Here is a 25744-nt window from a genome sequence, read left to right as displayed (position 1 = left end):
GCTTTGGGGTCTGCTCTGGGGCAGTTTAGTTTTTCCTCTTTCTGTCTTTAGGCTATGTAGTTCTCCGGCTGTGATCGAGGGGTCTAGGGCACCGTAGGAACCCCCCACGGCTACTGCTAGTTGTTGTGGATAGGTTCAGGGGTCTGCAATCCGATAGCTGCCAACCTCTCTGGTTTTTCTGGACTTAGCTGGTATTTTGTTTTTTCCTCCTTCGGTGACTCATCATAACACTATTCTGTGTGATACTGTGTTCTGAGCTGTGTATCTAATCCTATCCTGTGTGATACTGTCTGCTGAGCCGTGTATCTATTCCTATCCTGTGTGATACTGACTGCTGAGCTGTGTATCTAATCCTATCTTTTTTGATACTGACTGCTGGGCTGTGTATCTAAAGGTATTGTCACACTTAGCGATGCACCAGCAATCCCGACCAGCGATATGACATGGTCAGGATCGCTGGTGCATCGCTAAGTGGTCGCTAGTGAGCTGCCACAGAGGCAGATCTCACAAGCGACATCGCAGCGGTCGGGGGTCGTTACCTACCCGTCAGACGAGGCGATCCTGACGTCATCCCGCTCGCGTCCACGCGTCGCTCGTCCGTGCCACAGGAAGCTGACGATGAGAAACGGTCCAGGATGTTCTCGCGCGATCAGCGATAACCAGCGGGGGAGCGGTCAGAGGTAAGTATCAGACATAGCAATATCGCTAGCAATATCGCTATAACGTCACAAAAACCAGTGACGTTATAGCGATATTGCTAGCGATATCACTTAGTGTGACAGGCCCTTAATCCTATCCTGTGTGATACTGCCTGCTGAACCATGTGTCTAATCCTCTCCTGTGTGATACTGACTGCTGAGCTGTGTATCTAATCCTATCCTGTGTGATACTGGGCTTCCCCTGCAGTCTGTCAGAGGGTGGTCTGTGTTGGCACGGTAATAAATTGTGTTATTTCCAACTTTACAGAAGGACGATAACACCATAGAAATGATAAGAATAATAGGCCTCAGTTAACACAACTGGCTACAAGAAAACTGTTGCTGATATCAACCAATCACAGCTCATCTTTCATCTTTTAAACAGCTCTGGGACAGCGTGGCGAGTTTTGAGTGGCGACTTTTGTGTTTTGACTTTTATGTGGCGAGGTTGGTGTATGTGTGGTGAAATGTGTGCTGAGGGTGGTTTATGTGTTTAAGCACGTGGTAGTGTGTGGCGCATTTTGTGTGTGTGTTCATATCCCCGTGTGTGGTGAGTATCCCATGTCAGGGCCCCACCTTAGCAACTGTATGGTATATACTGTTTGGCGCCATCACTCTCATTCTTTAAGTCCCCCTTGTTCACATCTGGCAGCTGTCAATTTGCCTCCAACACTTTTCCTTTCACTTTTTCCCCATTATGTAGATAGGGGCAAAATTGTTTGGTGAATTGGAACGTGCGGGGTTAAAATTTCACGTTACAGCATAACGTATGATGCTCTCGGGGTCCAGACAGGTGACTGTGCAAAATTTTGAGGCTGTAGCTACGACGGTGCAGATGCCAATACATACATACATTTTTTCCCCATTATGTAGATAGGGGTAAAATTGTTAGGTGAATTGGAACGTGCGGGGTTGAAATCTTACCTCAGAACATAGCCTATAACGCTCTCGGGGTCCAGACGTGTGACTGTGCCAAATTTTGTGCTGTAGCTGTGACGGTGCGGTTGCCAATCCCAGACATACACACATACATACATACGCACACACCGACATTGAGCTTTATATAATATATATATATACACACAATATATATACACCATCCATGCCTATAACATTGATTTATTATGCTTTGCCCATATAGCGCCATTAATTCCACAATGCTTTACAGACATCATCACTGTTCCCATTGGGGCTCACAATCTACAGGGTGGGCCATTTAATGGATACACCTGGGTGGGTCAACTTCAAAATGGCCACCATGGTCACCACCCTTCTTGGAAAGTTTTCCTCCTCCCATATACTAATGTGCCACAAACAGGAAGTTGATATCACCAACCATTCCCATTTTATTTAGGTGTATCCATATAAATGGCCCACCCTGTAGATTCCCTGTAGATTCCCTATCAGTATGCCTTTGGCATGTGGGAGAAAACCAGAGAACCTGGATGAAGCCCATGCAAACATGGGGAGAATATACAGACAGACTCCTTGAAGTTATTGTCCATGGTGGGATTTGAACCCAGGACCCCAGCGTTGCAAGGTTAACCGCTAAGCCACTGTGCAATAAATTATACATCAGTTATAATTCCAATATGCCTAATGAAATCATTTTGTGCTGGGATGCAGCACTTATTCTTTAACTTTATTTGGGACAAAAAGAGACCATGACTGCCCCATAGACCCCATAGTCTACTTATACAGAAAAAAAGCATAGGCGGCATAGAGCTCCCAGATGTTTAATTATACTAAAACAGTACACATACAACGCTGGCTAGACATAGTAGCCTCAAAAGAAGTGAATTGGTATAATAACCTACAAAAAGCTTTACTGGGAGATGATTTTCTTAAATCCCAACAAAACAAGATTCCTTAAGGTATGTGCACACATTGAGTATTTTGTGTGCAGAAATTTCTGCACCAATTCTTGCCAGGAAAACACAGCCTCAAAAACGCACGTATTTTGTGTGTTTGTTGGGCATTTTTTGCATGCATTTTTGCCTTTTTTTACACAGCAATTTAAAGGGAATCTGTCACCCATTTTTTGTGATATGATGTAAAGATATCATTCAATTTAGTGTCACATAAGCATTATAGCGGTACTTTTGATACCCCCTGATTCCCCACCTTTGATGCATAAATACCGTTTTTAGCTCTCCTGCGGTGTATGTAAATCTCCATTGTCCGGTCCGATGGGCGGAGCTTATTCTCCTCTCCTCCTCCTTGTCTTGCTGTACGTATTGTGATACTTGAATATCACAGATACCGTAGAGTTGCCGTGCGTGTGCATTCAAATGTCTTCCCGCGCGTGCCCTGTATGCTTTGCCCAACTGTGGACAAAGCATAAAATCAGTATTGCGCATGCGCCGGCATGCGCAATTACGTTCTATGGCCCGGAAGTATTGCGATGGAGGCTTTGTCCCACATAAAATAACCATATTAATGGAAAGTAATACAGTACCGGCTGAGGATAGAATGAGAACTTTACTATCTGCAAAAATCCCCAATTCCTCAAAATTCATCAGATACAAATTAAATGCACATGCTTTCTTAAAAGGAATCTGTCGTCAGTTTTTTGCAATATAATCTGAGATCAGCATAATGTAGAGGCAGAGATGCTGATTCCAGCGATGTATCACTTATTGAGCTGATTGGTGTACTTTTGATAGAATCACTGCTGTAGATTTCTCTGTTGTAGATGTAGCAGTAGTCAGATTGCTGAGCTGGGTATAACCTCGCCCACTCCACTGATTAGCAGGTTCCTGTGTACACTGCATTGGCAGCAAGGTGCCAATTAATGGTGGGGGTGGGGCTACACAGATTAGCTGGACTGGATTACATGTGATACCTAGTCTTCTAGTGATAATCTCCTGCTAATAAAATACTGATTGTTTTCAAATTACAGCAAGCTGATGAGCAAATAGCACAAAAAGTATCTTTTTCATTTTTTCCTTCCACAGTGCTTTAATTCCGGTGAAACGCCTAAAGCGTTAATAAACTTATTGAATGTGATTTTGAGCACTGTTCACTGTGTAATTTTTAAAATGGTGTCACTTTTCGGTATTTTCTGTCACATATGCCCTCAAATGCACTTCAAGTGGGATGTGGTCCCTAAAATAAAATGGTTTTGTAAATTTGTTAGAAAAATTAGAAATTGCTGATAAATTTTTAACCCTCCTAATTCCTTAATAAAAAAATTATGTTTAAAAAATGCTGCTGATCTGAAGTAGACATGTGGTAAATATTATTTATTATCTATTTTGTGTTGTATAACTATCTGGTTTAAGGATATAAAATTAAAAGTTAGAAAATTGCAAAATTTTCCATTTTTTGGTCAGATTTTTTGTATTTTCATAAATAAACGTAAATTATATCAATCTATATTTACCTCTGTTATGAAGTATAACATGTCATGAAAAAAAGCAATCTCAGAATCACTGGGATATCTTGAAGCGCTCCAGAGTTAGCACCTCATAAAGTGACCATGGTCACAAATGAAAAAATTGTCCTGGCCTGGAAAGTGAAAACAGGCTGGGGTGGTTAAAGGGGTTAATTAGAGAGATAAAACAGGTATACTGTTCTGTTTTGAATGTGAAAAAGTAATAACCTCTCATCCAGAAGAGAAAAAATGTGTCCTTTTCTGTGGTGAGCGACTTGTCTGCTAATCACAAAATCATTAGGCAATTAGAAAGACTTTTTATAAAGCCATCCAAAAATTATCCCCTTTTTTCTGGATACAAAACAGTGGCACTATTTTGAATGTGAAGGAGTTCTGGCTTGTTGTTATCAAGTTTGTTTTTTTTTTTTTAATTTAGCCCTATTTTCACAACTATTTCTTGAGGGCGCAAAACATGACACTATGTTTCCCAGTGTCAGTAGTATTGTCCAGCACTATAAAACACAGTGTGCAGCCGGGAAGTGAGTGGTTGGCATGGCTGCATAGTGGCTGTGGCAGGAGCAGCATGAACCACAGAATCATAGAATGGAGTTGGAAGGGACCTCCTGGGCCATCTGGTCCATCCCTCTGCTCAAAGCAGGATTCAATAAATCATCCCAGACAGATGTCTGTCCAGCCTCAGTTTGAAGACTTCCATGGAAGGAGAACTCACCACCTCTCGTGGCAGCCTGTTCCACTCATTGATCACTCTAACTGTCAAAAAGTTTTTTCTAATATCTAATCTGTGTCTCCTCCCATTCAGTTTCATCCCATTGCTTCTAGTCTTTCCTTGTGCAAATGAGAATAAAGATGATCCTTCTACAATGTGACAGCCCTTTAGATATTTGTAGACAGCTATTAAGTCTCCTCTCAGTCTTCTTTTTTGCAAGCTAAACATTCCCAAATCCTGTAACCGTTCCTAATAGGACATGGTTTGCAGACCGGTCACCATTCTGGTCGCTCTTCTCTGAACTTGCTCCAGTTTGTTGATTTTTTTTTTTAAATGTGGTGCACAAAAATGGACACATTATTCCAGATGAGGTCTGACCAAAGAGGAGTAGAGGGGGGATAGTGACTTCACGTGATCTAGACTGTATGCTTCTGTTAATACATCCCAGAAGGGCATTTGCCTTTTTTTGTTGCTGCATCACACTGTTGACTCATATTCAGTCTGTCATCTATTAGTAAACCCGTCTTTTTCACATGTGCTGTTGCTTAGCCCTATTCCTCCATTCTGTATATGCTTTTTAATTTTTATTGCCAAGATATAGTACTTTGCATTTTTCCCTGTTAAAAACCATTCTGTTAGTTGCTGCCCACTGCTCCAGTTTATTTATATCTTTTTGAGTCCTCGCTCTCTCTTCTCTAGTATTAGTTATCCCTCCTAGCTTTGTGTCATCAGCAAATTAAATCAGTGTACCCTCAATTCCTTCATCTAAATCATTGATAAATATGTTGAACAATACAGGGCCCAGGACAGAGCCCTGTAGTACCCTACTTGAGACATTCTTCCAACTGGATGTGCAGCCATTTGCGACCAGTCTTTGGGTCCGATCACTAAGCCAGTTATGAATCCACCTAACAGTTGCCTTGTCCATTCCATGCTTAGTTATTTTTTCAATAAGGATGGTGTGAGATACTTTGTCAAATGCTTTGCTGAAGTCAAGATATACTATATCTACAGCATTTCCCTGATCTACCCAGTCAGTGATTCTGTCATAGAAGGAAATTTAGTCTGATATGACATTAGTTACAAACCCATGCTGACTCTGGTTAATCACTTCATTCTTATCCAGGTTCTGACATACATGTTGTTTAATAATTTGTTCAAAGATCTTTCCTGGTATAGAAGTCAGTCTCACTGGCCTATAGTTCCCTGGGTCCACTTTCTTTCCCTTTTTGAAGATAGGAACATTTGCTCTTCTCAAATCTTCTGGGACTTCTCTTGCTCTCCAAGAATTTTCAAAGATTATGGAGAGTGGTTCAAAAATTTCTTCTGCTATCTCCTTCAGTACTCTGGGGTGTAATTCATCTGGACCTGAAGACTTGAATTCAGTTATATTAGCGTAGTGTAGAAATACAAGATGGGGCAGACCATAAAATTCTTGGAAGTTTAAATCCAGCTCAGCATCCGTACTACAGTATTGTTGACATGATGGACAGGGAAAAAAATGAAAAGTTTGTGGTCTATATCCCAGCTGCCAACTAATGAAGAAACGTCAAATGCCAGAGAAAATATAAAATAATGTTTTATTTTTTATTTTTCTACACGTTTCGAAGTGTAACCCACTTCTTCAGGATACATAAACTATATGCATATACAGGGTTTGCAGAGGTTTATATGGAGGAACATTTTGAAAAAAGAGCCAAAAAGGCACATGACAGTGTGTGATGTGTCAGAGTTCATAGGGTAGGGACATGATGCGATTCAAGTGAGAAAATAAAATTATATATACACAGTTGAAATCAGAAGTTTACATGCACTGTATAAAAAGATACATATGCATGTTTTTCTCAATATCTGACATGAAATCAGAATAAACCTTTCCCGAGAAAATGTTTTAAGGCATTTTTATTACTTACTGCAAAGTCAACCTTTCACATACACTGATTACTATGCCTTTAAACAATTCCAGACTGCCCATATGATGATGTCATGTGTTTTGAAGCTTCTGGCAACATCTGAGTTAATTAGATACCTGTGCATGTATTTTAATATTTGGTATTACTGCGTCAGGAACGACCCAATCTATAAAACTATTCCACTAGTTAACCGCTTCATTGAATACCATTAAAAAACTAAATAACAAACTAGGCAAAAAACTATGCTTTATCATCACACCGCCAAACAAAAAGTGGAATAAAATGCGATCAAAAAGACGAATGTAAATAAAAATGGTATAGATGAAAATGTCATCTTTTCCTGCAAAAAACAAGCTGCCATACAGCTCTGTCAGCAGAAAAATAAAAAAGTAATAGCTCTCAGAATAAAGCGATGCAAAAATAATTCTTTTATCTATAAAATAGTTTTTAATGTCTAAAAGCACCAAAACATAAAAAAAAGATATACCGTATTTTGTGGATTATAAGACCCACCGGATTATAAGACGCACCCCAAATTTTGAGGAGTAAAATAGGAAAAACTTTTGTTAATAAAATGGTGGTGCTTCTTATAATCCATGTTTCTTATTGCTTATCGGGGTGGTGGCTGCCGTGAAGCGGGGTCCCAGGGTCGCTGCTGGAGGAGGCAAGAGTGGAGCATTGCTGCAGGCCGCAGACTGGGATAAAGGGGTGTTCCGATGCGCGCCGCTGTGGGTTTTCTGTGCTGCGGTGGCTCTGTCAACATTTTGTGAAAGCCCAGAGTCCACACACTTACATGGTTTACTGTGCGGTGGACTCTGGGAAAAATGGCTGTCGGGGCGGCGCATGCGTAGATGGAGATCTTGGCACCAAGATCTCGGGAGTTGAGATCTCAGCGCTGAAATCAGCGACCCTGGGACCCTGCTCCACCACGGTCGGTAAGGTATATCCGCTGTTGTGAGTTCATTTTCCCCTTCACCATTGAGGTCTGATGAACTCCCTCTTCTGGTGAAGGAAGGTAGTGAGGCTGATTACCAAGCACCTGGGTATGATGATGATGATGACTGGGTGACAGGAATTGCTGACTGGATATAAGGAAGCCGACGTCCTTCTGCCTTGCTGGTGATCTCTCTGAGGGATTTTAGGAGACCAGTCTGATTCCTGCTCCTCAAAAGCTAAGTTTTCTGCACTGCTTTTTGCATTTGTGTTTTGTTTTGTTTTGCCTTGTTTTTTTGAATTTCTGCCATTCCATGCTGGGGTGAGTTGAATTCCTTTTTGCTCTGTCTTCAGAAAATACCTGAGTGCTGATATAGTCTTTTTGAAGCCTAGCGTCTTCAAGGCCTTTTTCCCTATCAGCCTGTTGGCCCTTGTTTTGATAGGGTTTTTGGCGGATTGCAGACAGCAGCTTTCCTATCCTGTCCCATTTAGTTAGCTTGGGCCCCATCATTTGCTCAGCCTATCTTTCTATCTGTGTGAGTCTTTTTTCATCTTGCTTCACCGTCATTATATGTTGGGGGCTGCCTATTGCTTTCGGGTCTGCTCTGGGGCAGTTTAGATTTCCCTTTCTGTCTTTAGGCTATGTAGTTCTCCGGTTGTGATCGAGGGGTCTAGGGCACCGTAGGAACCCCCCACAGCTACTGCTAGTTGTTGTTGACAGGTTCAGGGGTCTGCAATCCGATAGCTGCCAACTTCTCTGGTTTTCTGGACTTAGCTAGTATTTCTGTTTTTGCCTCCTACGGTGACTCATTATAAGACACATCCCCATTTTCCCTAAAAATTTTGGGGAAAAATAGTGCCTCTTATAATCCGAAAAATACGATAAATGCGGTATCGCTGTAATCATAGTGACCCAAAGAATAAAGTTGCCTTATTAATTTTACCACACGCGGAACGGCATTTAAAAAAAAAAAAAGCCAAAAAACAATACCTGAATTGCTTGTATTTGACGTCTCTTCATCAGATGACAACATGGATATTTACCACAAACTTTCTGTTTTGTTCTATATTTCTTTGGTGAAATCACCCATGGATCTGCAGCAGCCATACAACCTGGGATCAGCAGCATATAACAATACCATGTTTGATAATTATTACCGGATAAGACCCTATTCTCGTGCTATTTTTTTCCTCAGCTTTTTATATGATGGACAAGGAGGAGATGTGCACCAGAGTGATAGTCCATCTATCGTGGTGGCAGCAGAACAGTGTATATGATAGTCTGTGGACATGCAGGCAGACAGACGGTACAACTAATTTACAAATTTACATCAATTGATGGTGCATAAAATTCAGCACTGATCTACAGTGTGTCCAATTGATTTTTAAAATATTAGTTTTTTATGTTCATAATGAATAACATGGTTTACTTGGTGTGACAAATCCACCGGCCATGTGGAATACTCTCTATGGCATTACACTGGTGCTGAGCATGATCGTACGCTGATAAAAAACTGGGCCAGTCGCATGTTAAATGCCATTGTCAGAAATTGACAGTGATATTTACCAGCCGCGGACTGAGCTCCACTTCAACTGTGGCCGCTAGAGGCACATGATGGCTGAATAAATCAGCCATCATCTGCCTTGAAAGATGGCTGCTCGGTGTGCGAGCCTGCTTTAAAGTCATTGGCACGTCATATGTTGTGAAGTTGTTCATCAAAGCAAGCAAAAAAATAACAGCTTTTTAGGTGCTGCTGTATATCCAAGATGTATTACTTCACAGTCACACTCTGAGTAGTGATGATGAGACTCTAAAATAGTTTCCAGTCTGTCACTTGAATTGTGGATTTCTACTCACAGACTGAGATTATCACTCCCATCACTTTTTTAGGCACTCAATTTTGGGCGGTCCTGCTCTTCCCATATCTGTTTTGATGTTGGCTGACACATAGGGAGGTGACCTACAAGAGCTAGGGACCATCCTGATTGGGGTCACCTTGTTGTGGTGGTATGGCTTTTTTAAAGAAAAGAATGTTGTTAACTAAGTTCTTTATATTATTTACATGTATTATTACAATTCATTTACTTACTATGGTATTTTCTCATCTTGGTTTTAACTTATGTTCTCTCCTTACAAGGTTCCAACCACATATAAAAATGACTCTAGCGATAAAGATTAGAAACCATTGAGATCAGGAGTCACAATACATTATCACCAGAGCACGAAAAACTGAGATCCACAGTTAATCTACATTGGTTAGTGTGAACTCTTTTGTTATTTTACACCTTTGTAAATTGTCCTTTAAGATGCAATAAAAAATGAACAAAACTATATTCAGTACATTAATCTCTGAAATACAGTTTTCTTCAGTAAATGTCCAATGTGTGCACTCATGCCCAGGCATCAGCTACGTGATTGTCTGCTGACCATCAGTATTGTCCAGGATGTGTCACATCTGCTCTACGTGCTCAGTGTCTTAATAATATCTTAGGAGAAAGAAAGCAATTTATCACTTACTTCATTGCTTCCAAGAGATACCCATAAAACTAGCACATTGCCAAGACAAGAGGCTTTAAAGCTGGACTCCCCGGGAACACCTTGTCTTCTATTAATTTGCAAAGAAAAATGCTTGCTTGAAAAAAAGTGTGAATATAAGTAGCTGATTTGTCTGGCTGTCTCAATATTTTCCGTCACATAAGCATTATTTAATGAGAATACAAGCCAGTACATCATGTACTGTAACGACAAAATTTCATTGATTCCGACAATTTTCACTTGAAATATCCATTAATGCAGGTTCAGCATGTGCTGTATCTATAGAGAGATACAATGTGTAGATTTACTACAAAGTGTAACTAGGGTTATTCATTAGGAAACTAGATAAAAACTGAAGAAATAGTTTTTAAATATTCTGCAATAAAAGTATAGGTAGATGAATTATAAGGGAAATCTACTATTAGCTATTCAACAATGGAACCATACCCAGTGCAGAACAGAGAGCTTATCACGTCTTGTGGCCACTGTGTCATGTCCTATTGTCATTTTTTAACTTCAGGATCTGCTGAGATTCAACTAGGGGGATTGATTAATGCTATTTTGATAAAAAAAACATAAAAGCCATCCCACCGTGACCTGTGAACCCAATCGGGACGGTACTATCCTGTTTCTAGAATTAAAACCTTACTTTGTGCCAGCCGACCTCAATGGGAATAAGGGTTTTCCCCATGTGGCTGTATACACAGAGCTAAACAAGAGTTGTACATGCAGTAATGGGAATCGCTGGCGTCACTTCCCCCTCCATACACAGCGGTCATAACTGTGATCACTGTGTATAGGGAGGAAGCAGAATTCTGGGTCACAAGAAACCAAGACAGCTTTGCCAGGAAGCCAGGAGGATACATTTCCCTTGTAACTGGGACTAATATACCAGTCCCAGTTACCCAGTGACAAAGGAAATAAGGTGAAACTAAAAATATTTAAACATTAAAATGCACTCTTATGGGGGGGGCACAACATGTGAAATAAATGAATAATAAAATGAATAAATAAGTGAAAAATAACACTGCAAAAATAAATAAATAAATTGAATCAATAAAAATGCTACTGCCAATCAAAATTGCTGTTACTAGAATGACTCCCGTTAAAAAAAAAGTTTCATATCTAAAAATAATTGTTACAGAATAGAGATCACATTTATTAATGTATTCTAGTGGTCCTTTGTGGTAGTAAAACTAGGAAGAAAATGGACACTTATTTACCTTTTTCTTCCACTGATATTGCCTGATATCAGCAAAAAGTAAAAAAGAGAGTATAACAGTAACATAACAAAGCAGCAAACATGTATGATGAAAAAAAATATGCAAAAAGTAATTGAATATCCAAATGAAAAAAAAAGAATTACAGCCCTTCAAACCGCATGCCCGGGAAAACCTGAAAATGTGCCTGATCAGAAACTGGTTAAAAAAAATAGGTATGTGTTTTTAGATGTCATAATTCCACTTCTAGGGAATACACATACTACTCTGAAGTCCACAAGACTTCTTCTCGTATAGATTTGATTTTGTCCGATGTCTTCACACTAAAGAAGTTTATAAACATAAATATTTTGGATAAAACATTTTCAGACCATTGTCCGGTCATTGGAGAAATCCTGCTAGGTCCACATATCGAAAACACTTTCTTATGGAGATGCAGCCCTACTATTTTAAAAATCCCTGAGTACAAAAAAGAAATAGAAACTGCAACAATAAACTATTTTCGCGAAAATACCTCGGACGAAATTAACCCCTTCACTTTGTGGAATGCTTACAAAGCAGTTATTAGAGGCCACCTAATCCAACTATCCACTAGACACAAAAGAAAGAATGCAGAGAAAATCAAAGACTTACAGTCACAAATAAAAAATAAAGACCAGCAAAATAACCTCACTCCCCCTTCACCAACAATTCACTCAGAAATAATGACATTGAGGCAACAGCTAAAGACAGAAATTTACTCAGAATACGATTTCATGATTAATTGCTCCAAGTTTAAAACATACTCCACCATCAATAAACCAACAAAATTTATGTTAAATAAATTAAAACAGGATAGAATGAAGAAACGGATTCATAAAATCAAGTCTTCAACAGGAGATTACAAACACCACCCAAATGATATTGCAAACACCTTTGCGGAATTTTACAAAAAATTATACAATCTAGCTAATGACCCCTCAACTCCTCCCTATAACCATGAAAATACCACCACATTTTTTAAAAACTTAAAATTGCATTAGAGTTCGACCCTCCGATAAGGTTTGTTATAATACATATTTTCCTAGTGGTTAGGAATTCCCTGGCATTGTACTGGAAAAGAGTGGATGTGCCAAAGTTTTCAGATATTTTGGAGAAAATCTCTTCGCACTACTCTTTGGAACTACGCTTCGCTATTATTAATAATAACTTAAAGTAACACGCAAAGAAATGGGACAAAAGGAAATCAATTCCTGTTACAGCTTAAACCAAAGATATACTTTATTGTTCAAATAATAAACGACACCTGTGCTACGGTACGGTTGATGGAATACTCCCACAGACTCCCACAGATCTGGTCAACACACAACCCTTTTTTTTTTTTTTTTTTACTATACTGTTCATTAAGTGCCTACAATTTTTTTTAATGATATAAACTTATGTTAGATACAGTTTATACAGTTTACATATGCATTAATTTCATATGCAAAGCTATGGAAATGTATATTTGGAGTTTTCTAGTTTTTATTGGCACCCCATTTCCCTTCCCTTCCCTTTCCTCCCCCCCTCCTAATTGTACCCCCCTCCCCCTTTTCCTAAAACCTTACATTTCCCTCCTCATTCCTCCACTTATTAAAACTTCAAAATCAATAAAATCAGTTAAATACAAAAAAAATAGATCTGTTTATAGACATTAAAATTTTAATTATCTGAAGAATATACAGTAATAACAGCCTGTGAAATGTCAATTTCCTGTTAGGTCGGGTGAAGAATCACACTGGAACAGAACCAGCAATTTAAGATGAGACTTGGTTGGCGTTTTCTCATTATCCGGGCTTAATGCTTAGATAACTGTAGGGAAATGCACTATTGAAGCAAGAAATAGACTTGTACAGATTTCATAAAATCTTAAAAGAGGATTGCTAAACATCTGTGTTGATTTTGAAACAAGTTCAAATGTCCCCTTTTAAAAAAATGAGAAGAATCGTGTAGACGGTGTAGACTGAAATTGGGGAATGTGCTACTGCTGGTGAAGTTATCCTCTCAAATGCTATGCTAGTCACTGAGGAGCAAGTCCAGACTGAATAAAGCACACAGCAGTAAGGAGGAGTGTAGCCAGGCTGGGACTGGCCCATATGGGACAAGGGTAATCCCCCGGTGGGCCCCTTTTCAGATCTAGGCCACCAACCCCTCTGTATGGGCAGTACTTGATTCACTCTGTACAGAAAAAAGCAGCATCTCATCATTCATTAACCCAACTTATTATTACATAGAGATCACTGGCAGACACAAACATAAAAAGACCCCTGTGCAAGAACAGTACATGGGCCCTTCACAGTCCAATAGCTCCTCATAATGCACAATTCCACCTGTTTTGGAGGTGTAAATGGGCCCCTTAACTCTTGGTGCCCTGTGCAGCTCCACACATTGCGCCAATGATATGTCCGCCCCTGATAGATATATGGGTAAATTTGTGAACGAAGGTAGTGTGATACTTGTATGCATGTGAAAAGTGGGTCCTTCCAAAGTCAATGTTACTGGTGGACCCTTGGCACCCAGGTCCGACACCGATTGTAGCTGTGAATACATCACAGCAGTGAGATAAAATACTTACAGAAGGCATCTCTCTCTCCTCTCTTTTTCACTCTATTTCTTATGCTACTCCTCTCTCCTCCTCTTCATAAACTTTAATCCGCTGCTGTAATCTTATAAGGGACCATTTGTGGTGAGATTTGCTTGCTGGTCCCAAAACACCAGGATAAGGAACCCATGAGTCTGCATAGATGTTTTGAGGGTTTGCTGTTTGCCCCTATTCGGGAAAAAGCAAACTATCATCTTCTTACTGGTGTGAAAAGTGCCTGAGATTAGGGGAAAAAAATTTATGTTTAACCCCTTAATGACGAGCTTTTTTTTTTTTCGTTTTTCGCTCCCCTTCTTCCCAGAGCCATAACTTTTTTAATTTTCCATCAATATGGCCATGTGAGGGCTTATTTTTTGCGGGACGAGTTGTACTTTTGAAATACATCATTGGTTTTAGCATGTCGTGTGCTCGAAAACAGGAAAAAAATTCCAAGTGCAGTGAAATTGCAAAAAAGTGCAATCTCACACATGTTTTTTTGTTTGGCTAGGTTCACTAAATGCTAAATCTAACATACCATTATGATTCTTAAGGTCATTACGAGTTCATAGACACCAAACATGTCTAGGTTCCTTTTTATCTAAGTGGCGAAAAAAAATTCCAAATTTTGCTATAAAAAAGTGTCTCCATTTTTCGTGACCTGGGGTTAGGTGAGGTCTTATTTTTTGCACGCCGAGCTGACGTTTTTAAGGATACCATTTATGTGCAGATACAATTTTTTGATCGCCCGTTATTGCATTTTAATTTGCAGCTTTTGGATGTAAATGAGACTATTTCAATTCACTGACAGCCAACCGTTACCTAGAAATTGGGGAATAGGACATTATAGAGGAGTCACCTTAGATTCTATGCTGGAGTAGGGAGTCTCTAACAAATGATCTCCTGGACTCAATGTGACTCAATGTGACCAATAGCACTGTTGTTCCTTTATTTGAATTGGTGCCATATAATACAATATTTTCCCTGCATCAGTGTGGAAGGACAACCATTTTAAAGGGAATCTGTCAGTTGGATCAACCCTCATAAGCCAACTACAGAAAATGGGTATGTAGATCATAGAAAATTGAATAAAATGACACCTTGATATCTGTGATCCAATGACTTACTCCAGAGTTATCCACATATTTATTATATGTAAATGAGCTGTTGAAATCTATGGGCCGGACATAGATCTCCTGGAGAATCTGCCTCCAGAGATTATTTTAAATGGAAAGTGTCCATTACCAGAGTGAGACATATAGATCATTAAAGATTTAAAGGGAATCTGTCAGAAGGATCAACCCTCCTAAGCCATCTATATGGGAATGTCGGTCATAGAAAGCTAAATAAAATGAAATTAAGAGAGCAAACTGTTAGTCATTATATGTCTCACACTAGTAATACTTCCTTTAAATCTAAAATAACCTCTGGAGGCAGATTCTCAGGAAGATCTATATCCGGTCCATAGCAAATAACAGCTCCTTTACTTATTAAGAAATATGTGAATATCCCTGGAATAAGACATCAGATCACACATATGAAGGTATCATGTTATTCAGCTTCCTATGACGTGTATGCCCATATAGACGGCTCAGGAGGGTTGATCCTACTGACAGATTGCCTTTAACCATAAAAAAAGTTTCTTGTACCACAGAATAATCCACCCCAATTTGTGTTGGGCATTAGATTGCTAAGAATATTCTTGATTTTATGTGCCGAATTCACAAATTTCTTAACCATATTGACTTAGCCCTACTGTTACCACAAGCTACAACTCCAATTTTTCTAGAAGACTGTCATAGATAGTGAAATTGCAAAAAGTGTCTAAAACGCATAATAAATATGGCAAATTTCTTATTTTCAGTTTTTTACTTGCAAAATGTGAAAGTCTTCTGCAGCATTTTCATTGGTAAATCTTCAATGTTTCTTTATGGGTTGGCTTGCATGAACGTATAAAATTCTCATTTAGGGAAGTGGGATGAATTTGTTCCCACTTGTCATCCATGTATTGTCCGTATTCCCCACATTACAGTTTACCATCTTACTGAATTGCAATGTATCAATAAAAATCGGATGCCAAACTGATGGTCCATATGGCTGGCATCCGATTTTTTTTCTCGCATTGTCTGATTTGGGAAAGATCTGTGCTGACTGACTGTATAACATCGGCCCGAGTGCAATTCCCTTTTTTATCGGATTGCACTCTTCCGGTTTATACGCCAATATGAGAGAGCCCCAAATCTGCAATTGTAACCCAGTCCTAATATTGGAAGTGAATCAATCGCAAGATGAAATGGTGTAAGCTCTACATAAATGACAGATATACCGTAGTTCATTCCGATAGACATCACATTTATTGATAGAAATATCTACTAAATAGTTTCCAAAACTTTTCTGATTAATTTTATGTTTATTTAAAGATTGGGATTTCATGTTGATGTCCCAGTTTTATTTCACAGTAGACTTACTCATGTTTCTTTTAACAAAGCTACTGAAAAAGTAGCGTAATTAGTGTACATCAGAAATACAGAGGTGGAAGCATCTCCAAATGTTTCTAAGCAACAGAATATGGACTAATTGCTGCTTTGGCTAAAGAACGTGTATATGAGTCACACTTCTATTGGTACTTACAGTATTCAAGTAGTCATGTCTTTATCCTCAAGAAAATGTTAATAGCCTATACGTTTCTGAAGAAAGAACACAATGTGATATACTGAGCAGACAGTACAGAATCTAATAATGGAGTGAGATCAGAATATTTTCAGCTTCAATGCCAAAAGAGTTTATCTTTTACAGTTTTATTTTTATACATATTATTGGATCTTTGTTAAAGGGAACCTGTCACCTATTTTGGCCAATGTGAAGTAAGATCACCACCTTTCGGGGCTGATATACAGCATTCTGCAATGCTGTATATCTGCCCCCAACCCGACCAGTAAGATACTGAGTAATTATACTCACCTGCAGGGAGGTCCGGTCCGAGGGGTGTCACAGGTCTTGGTCCGGCACCTCCTATCTTCTTGCAATGCTGCCCTCCCACTTGCTTCATGTGGAGAACTCATCTCTGCGTCATCCACACAATGTCCCCGGCATCGCACTCCTGGGCAGGGTACTTCTCTGCCCTGCTGAGGGCAGAGCAAAGTACTGCAGTGCGCAGGTGCTGAGAAAGATCAAAGAGCCACGGCACCTGCACACTGCAGTACCTTACTCTGCCCTCAATAGGTCAGAGAAGTACGCCTGTTCAGGAGCGCGATTCCGAGGAGACCCGTCATCCACGTGAAGCAAGCAGGAGGGCGGCATCGCAAGAAGATGGGAGGCGCCGGACCAAGAAGAGCGACACCCCTCAGACTGGACCACCTCGCAGGTGAGTATAATAAAATTTATTTTTCTTCTCTTACAGGTCGGGTTCGGGGCTTATCTACAGCATTATAGAAAGCTGTACATAAGCCCTGAAAGGCGGTGGCCATAACTCATATAGGCCAAACCTGGTGACAGGTTCCATTTAACATTAAGTTTTAAGTTTATTGTAAAAGACTGTTCCTTATTAACTCAACTCATGATTATCTTGTATTATTGTAGGGAGGAGGACCCCCATAGGTTGCCTGGGCCGGAACCAAGGGAACCGCCATCTGGGTTCCTAGGGAAACAGTAATCGGAGAACAAAGGAGGAGAGCAGATGACTGAGTGTGACTGGGCAGCAAGGGGAGGGACGAGTATAAAAGGAGCAGGGGGCGCGCAGGGGAGACAGTTGGTGGCACGCCAGACACTGAACAAGAGGCTGTGGGACTGTGAGAGAGCTAGAGCGGCCGACGGTGACCAGAGGGGAGAATGGCAGCAGAGAGGAGATTCTCAGTGCCCGTCAGAGAGGAGGTACCGAACTTACCGACCAGAGACTGTCACCCCCCGCCAAGTCGGGGACACGACCTGCCCACGGTCGTCCGCAGCCGGTACCGCTGTGCTCCAGCCCATTGCGGTCTGTCCGCTGTCTCCCGCGGCCTCCGCCGCTTCAATCCTGCCCGCAGTGGTGGCCTGCCTGCTGCCGCCCCACTACAGTCCGTAGTTGTGGCCTGTGCATCACCGCCCAGGGCTGCCATTACCCCGTTGGCAGTTGGCAGTTGGGGCCTGCTCCTCGCCTACGGAGAGACTCTTTGCACAGGCCCAGTCCGTGCGCGTGGCCTACCAACCGCCGCTCTTCCAGACTACATCACTACCCTGCTTGGGGGGACTGGAGTACCCGTGGACTCGCTAACGAACGGGACCCTGCTGTGGCTATAGGGGGGTACCGCAACAAAAGACTCCCTTAGGGCCTGTAGCTCCCCAACTTCTCCTGGGTGCTGGACACCTGAAGACTACGACAGTTCCTCAACAGCTGGGCCCAGTGGCTGCGACGTCAAAGCAGCCACATCAGCAACATCAAAGCAGCCACATCAGCAACACCAAAGCAGCCACACCAGCGACACCGAGGGACGTCAGGAAGGATAAGTTGACTTTAGAAAATAAGGACCCGTAGTTGGCCGTTTCGTGGCCTCATAATAGCTGGCCTTGCTGGGTCAATCACATTCTCGTTAAAGAAAAGTGTTGTTATTGTTGTTGAGTCCCTGCGAGGACAATGAGTGTTACACCTTTTTGGTTGCTCATTATAGCCCTAGTGGCTCTAGTTCATAAACGTTACTTTCCAAAACAACACTCAGTCTCATGTCTCGTCACTGCATCCTGCGAACCTGCTGTTACCTACATTATAAACCTGAACAATTGTTTCACGATAATCCTGCAGTGCTGATCACTCGATGAACAAGAAAAATGTTCAGTCGTGAGGTGAAGTAATCTTTTGTACAGCAGAAAAGATCATCCTTAGTGAACAGGATTTGTGCTGCCGAGAACAATGGCAGCCTATGCATACAGGCAATCTGTTACTGATAATTCAATGGAAGCGTTAAATGCTGTCTGTCTATGAAGGCTATTAAACAACCGCCAAATATTTACTGATCGACCGTTATTTATTGCTACCAGTAGGTTCGCATGAATAAACCTTTAGTTTGGCATCTTTTTAACAGGATAATAATAATTGTTATAGTTTATGGTTATACATGTTTCTTTTCTCCTCCCTTTATTCCTTGTTAATCGCTCAGCAATTTGTGCTTCTTTGTAGATTTTATCTCTTTCATGGACAGCGTTTATATTTTTTTATTATTATTATTGAGGAATTTTCTGTAAAATTTTCTGGGTAATTTTGGTGCTAGGGATTTGTCTTTATACTACAGGTAATTATTATTTCTTTGTGTAAACAGTGATAATAGACCAGGACTGAGATAAAGTATGGGTTCGAGGAATTCAATTAACAGTGGTGATCAAGCAGAGAAGATTAACAACAGAACAAGCAAACAGAAATGCCAAGCCAGAACTTGGATGAAGGCCGTTTTACAGGGGTTCATAATTCCACAGACAAGTGCTCATAGGAACACTTGTTTCCGATCGTTCTCTTGTGAAATTGTTCGTTTTTTGGCTGGTCACTTCTTTTACGAGACCTAAAATAATTATTGTCGGCCACACAGCACCTTGTGTGAACAAGGAACGCATTGCTGACAATCTGTATACTGTAAAGCCGGCCATACAGATTAGATGGCTGACGGTTGAACGTTGCTTTGGTTGACAGCCATATCAGCCGACTCTCCCAAACACAAGAGAGCTTGTTCGGCAGTGTTCTATAATTTTTTATTTTATACAAAAGGAGGAGGACACTTAAATATGAACCCATTACTGACATATGATGTACAGTTATGTCATATACTGACTTTGATGCGGGCTCAGATACTGAGCCCCCATCTTTCTTGACAGATGATGGTTGTGATATTCAGCCATCATTTGCCTCTAACAGCCACTCTTGGAGCTCCACCTACAGCTGTTTAACTGTTTATTGCTGCTATCAATCTCTTAACAGCGAGCCGGCAAGGAGTGCATAATTTCATGACGCGATCACTCGGCGCCAGTGATGGCGGGAGTCTGTTGAAGACCCTGTGCTTGTGTTGCCAGGGATTATTCAGGATACTCTCCAAGCATGTGACAACAGAGCTTCTTTATTCAGGAACAATATGCTTAATAGATCAGGAGTAAATCATTTGGGTGTCTCTATCTGTGCAGCATCTACAGCAGGCTACTTCTCTCATACACATGTAGGGAGATGGACCGGGTCAGTAACATCCCCAGCAATACATCTCGCTGTGTTTCTCTCAGCAAGCTCCCTAGTAATACACCAGGCAGTGCTTCTCTCATTTCGGGGTCGGAACTACTGGGGCTGTCACCCTTGTTGCCAGGAGGGAGACTTTCTGACCGGGACTGGACTGGACACCTGACTGCACGGGGCGGGTCAGGGATTAAAAGCTCTGAGCGTGGGAAGATGGGGCCTTTGGCGGGAAGGCAGCGTGCGCAGCAGGGGAAGGTTTGTTCACTCTCCGCAGCACCATGCCAGAAGGCCAGGCCGTTTTGCTTGCTGCCATCCCAGACACCAACAGACCGCCAGCAGCTTAAGATTGCGGGCTCGCTCACCTTCGAGACTGAATTGATATCACGTACCACACGGCTGACTGTATATGGAGCGGGCTGCAGTTTCGACCAGGGGGATCACGCGAGGCCGGACAGTGTGCACCTGATCTCCAGCGTTGAACTTTGTCCTTCCAAATAAACCCCGCAGGCTACTTCTCCATCAACACCTTGTTCCGAGACTGCAAAGCCACGTGCAGGAGAGTCAGGACACATCGCGGCTGTCAGGAGACAGTGCCTCTCGTTTCTCCCTGACCAGGCAAGAGACTTCAAGCGTTGTCTGTGACGCCACCTTGGGATCTTCAAACCTCCACCCTCTGAAAATATCAGACTGCTAAGTTTACCTTTTTGTTGAATATTAACCTCTTTGTTGAATCCCAAACTCCCTCTTTCACCTATCTATCTCCCTGCATGGAGTAAGGGCCCCGTCACACATAGTGACGCACCAGTGTTCCCGACAACGATATTACCTTGTCAAGATCGCTGGTGTGTCACTACATGATCGTTGGTGAGCTGCCAAACAGGCAGCTGCACCAGCGATCAGCATCAGTGACATGCGGGTAACAAGCGACGCACGTCGCTTAATTACCCACTGTGTACCTTAGTTACCAGCGGCTTGGGGCAGGGAGCTGGTAACGAAGGTACACATTGGGTTTCTAAGCGCTGTGCGCCGCTTAGAAATGCGACGTTTACCTTAGTTACCAGCGCGCTGATCGCTGGTCTCCCGCCTGTCACACGCAGCGATGCGTGCTGGCCAGCGGGAGACCAGCGATCAAAAAAATGTCCTGGCCATTCCAGGATGATCAGCGATAACCGGCAGGGGGGCCGGTCGCTGGTCAGGGTCACACACAGCCATCTGTTACTCAGCATCGATCTCGCTAGCGAGATCGCTATGTGTGACGGGGGCTTAACTCCTGTATAAAATACCTGTTAACCCTTGATTTGCCTCCTGCTTTTCACTGCATCCCGCGTTCCTGCTGTTTGCTCACACACAGACACAGGAAAAACAGGAAATACAGTCACATGCTCTCCCTGTGTGAGCCTCTTGGAGTTTTTTTTTTACTTTATAAACAGAATACAAATCTTGCAACTGAACACTCATAGACAGGAATGGAGTCGTTGCCCTAAACATATTCCAACAACTTGTCATGTCGGTTCTCTTGTGAATGCCAGCTTCTGGCTCATGTTCATTGGTGACCATGATTTTTGTTATATACAGTAATACAGTGGCATTGCTGTATATAGCACAAGCGATCGGATGTTTGCAGGTTCTATACCCATAAGGGGATTAACCAATACAGTGCAAAAATGTTTTAAAAATATGAAACATATGTACAATTTCAAATCACCTTCCTTTTCCTCCATTAAAAATTAAGAAATAAAAAGAAAATAAATAAAAAATACACATATATGCGGTATCGTTATGACCGTAAGAATCAGATCTATCAAAATATAAAATTCATTAATTCAGTCGGTAAATTACATAATGAGAAAAAAATCTAACCACCGTAAAAGCCAGAATTATAGTTTTTCAGCAGTTGCAATGGAGCAAAAAAAAAAATCAATACGAAGCGATCAAAACATCATCTTTACCCCAAAATGGTATGAATAAAATCAACAGGGCACAAAAATACAAGCCCTCACCCAGCCTGACCAACTGAAAATTGAAAATGTTAAGGGTGTTGGAAAATGGCAAAAAAGGCAAGTTTTTTTTATAAATTTCTGAATTTTTTTGTTTGTGCAAGAGGTAGTGGAGTTGTTTATTCGAAGAATATGGTGAGTTCTAGAGGGCGGGAGAACAAAGGTGGCTCATGGATTGGGAAAAAAGCTGATTTTTTTTTACATCTCTGGAGTGTCGCTTTAATTGTAAGTTCCTGCCCCCAAGCATATACTTACCCTCTGGCGTCTTCACCGTTTTTTGGCGGTGCTCTGGTCCCGCTGTGCCATCTTGTGAGCGCAGCTTCTGACTGTCCGGAAGTGAAATGCTATGTCACAAGCTTTCAATGCAAGTCTATGAGAGCCAGAATTGGACCAGAACGAGGCGCTCATAGACTTGTTTTGAAACGTGACCTTTGCGCCTCTCCATGAAACACTGGAGCTGCCCGCAAATCACTTGAGCTTCCGACAGGAGAGACAAAGGAAAATGATGACGGTGGTGGCAGATGAGTATCAGATAAGGGGCAGTGGAATTACCTTAAAGCACCACTCCAGTGGTGCAGTAAGACAAAACACCGGAGTGGTACTTCAGTATGATACTGTATTATGGAGTTTCTTATATTCTTGCAAAGTTTTTGGAAGTACAGGTCCTATATAAAACAGCAGACTGATGACGTCTGTGAGCCTAATTTCAGATATGTCTTTCTGCAGAGCGTGCATCTTTTTTAACTCTATCATTTTCAGAGTGCACAGCTTAAAGGAAACAGTGCAAAATACACCTGTAGCTTCAGTATTAGAGGCATTGTATGTGTTGCTTGTGCTGCGTATGACTCATATCATGTCTGTTGAAGTATTTTAATAAATCAGGTAATAAAGGATGATTGAGAGTCGGGGTTTACATATAACCTGGAGTCACTGTCGGCACCCATGAAGGATGTCTTGGAGGAAATTGGTTTAGCAGGGTCTGGCAACATTAACACCTGATGATAGACATCTTCATCAGATAGGAGAAGACCTGATATTAAGTACTTATAAATTCACAGTTACCACTGACAGTTTGTAATATATCATGATACATCAAGGAATTTTAGGTCGAGTAGTTTTCGTAACTCATCATTCAGAGACGTATATGAGACTGAAATTGCTGCAAGGATTTTTTTTACCTTTGTCGTTCTTTGCATCACATGACTTTAGCCGCGAAGAAATGTATATTACAAGCAAAGTTGAATGATTATTCCTGTTTATGATAAAATAGAAAAATCTACACTGATTTGGATGCCCTTCAGCCCCCCAATGATCTCTATTGTGGGATGCTGATGGGTTGCCAAAGCAGTTGAGGGCATGCTCACTGCCATTTTGCTACTTCCATGAAGCCACATAACTAAAAACATCTGTGCAACTGATCTGTTACTTGCTGTCTCTCAACTATTTAAGAGCTGTGAATTGGCTGTAAAAAAATGGCCAAATTGCATATTAGTCGCAAGAAAGACGCAGTCACATGGTACTTGCATTGAAGTCTCAAGAAACGGGAAAACAATCGGAAACATTTGTGAATTGGTGCCACCGGAACTCGCAACCCCAGGTAATAGCTCGACTCCATAAGAAACCATCAGGCGCAATCTTGCAATGCGACACTGCAACTTGAGTGTTACATGATGACCCATGCGGTCATGTAACCAAAGCCTTATAATCTCATATTCTGATCAGTCTAAATGGTGATAACATTAAATTCAATACAACGTCATAATATTCAGTTAAGCAGAACTAATGCATAATTAGATGAACTGTGACTTTTTTTTATTATAGCGACATTTCTGCGAAATACTGTATATACCAAGTGTTAATAGAAGAAAGAAAGGGAAAGCTAACTGAAAAGATGGACTATTGCACATTAGCACATGCCTCCTCCTAGCAAGAGCTGTTCTTTCTTGCACCTAAACATTTTTTCACTCAGGTGTACTTTGTAATTACTTTTTGAACCTGCTTCACTTGCTTTAGCTGACTGTACAGATCAGATAAAAGACCAAGCCAGCCAATTTAAAGGCAACCTGCCAGAACTTTTACTTCAAAGGGAAGTAGTGGCAGGAGAAGACATACTATTGGCACAACCTGTGCAGTCACACAGGGGCCCAAGAGGTACAGGGGCCAAATCAGGCAGAATTGTGCATTATGATGAGCTATTGAACTGCAAAGGCCCCGTATACTGTTCTTGCACAGGGGTCCTTCTCTGTCTGTGTTACTCCTGAGTAGTGGTACAGCTGTATTGGCCCTGTTGTTGTTCCTCTCTACACATCAAAATAAACAGGCCTGCTCTTCACTCCGCGAGCTAAGCTTGCATGTTCATGGAAGTGTCAGAGGAAATATCTATCAGTGCTTGATAGTTTTGGATGTGTATGGCCGGGCATTAGATATTAATTCTCTACTGGGTCTTTACTTCTCATGTACACAGTTGGTATAAAGTAATAATGAAGAAAAAGGAAAAATTGCTAGCTCACCCTAGTAGAGGCGTCTAAACATGGAGCAACACCATGATGCACAGCATCCAAACAATCAGTGAAAAGAGAAAAGCGATTCCATGTCCAATACTCAGTAATGATAAAATAGTCTTCTATGTAAATTAATAAAAATTGCATATGCATAAAAAACATGTGTGTATGGGGGCAGGGTGAGAACATATAAAAAAAAAAAACTTTTTTCAAACTCAAACCGCGTTCCTAAACTTGGTCAATTTTAAGGAATTGAAATAAAGGACTATTTTATCATTGCTATGTATTGGAAGCGGGAATGCTTTTCCCTTTTAACATTGTAAGACATTGAGGGAACCATATGTGATGGCCATTATGTATCCCCCAGAATGTGCTTAGAAACATACAGAACCGCCACAGCTGTGGTTACCATGCAAAATAAAAGTAAGTGACTGAATCAAGTTATTTGACCAAGTCTGTTTAGGAAAACATGACATGGGCTTTTATTTTTGGAGAGATCTATAAGATGGTAGTGGGATAGATCTCTCCCTTCATTCTGGGTCTTACACGTGGCCCATGGCCACAATTTTCATTTATACCTGCATTTACTGTCTGAATGTGTTAGTTTTTTGTTTGGATTTTCACATGTTGAAGAGCAGAAGACGCAGTGGACGTACGCTTGGGTGTGTGAAGCTAACAGGCTAGAGCCAGTGACGTGGCAACCATGATGGCACCTGAGAACTTTACGAGGGTTCAACTGGACTTTATTTGCGTATTCCCGGCTGCGATATGGAGGTGAGCAATTTCCAGTGTGCGGTATTGGGACAATAAAGGGCAATTTATATTACTTGCCTGGATCACTAAATTCACTGGCGGAAGTGCCGCTGCCTTACAACACATAAAGTAACGATGCATTTGGTTGAATGAATAGGCACGATCTAAGAGCAGTGATTTTTTTTTTTGTTCTAGTCCTGACAGGTTCACAGCCAATGTTCCCCGTGGTATCCATTGTTCCTGTGGAGAAGATGTTATATCCGGCATTCATTCAGCCAATCACAGGCAAACCTCACCACTTAGTCAAGTGATT

The sequence above is a fragment of the Dendrobates tinctorius genome, unplaced genomic scaffold (genome assembly GCF_039654945.1).
Source record: "Dendrobates tinctorius isolate UK_male_01 unplaced genomic scaffold, ASM3965494v1 ptg000016l, whole genome shotgun sequence".
Taxonomy (NCBI): Eukaryota; Metazoa; Chordata; class Amphibia; order Anura; family Dendrobatidae; genus Dendrobates; species Dendrobates tinctorius.
The sequence above is the reverse complement of the archived record's forward strand: the minus strand, read 5'-3'. Positions refer to the sequence as shown.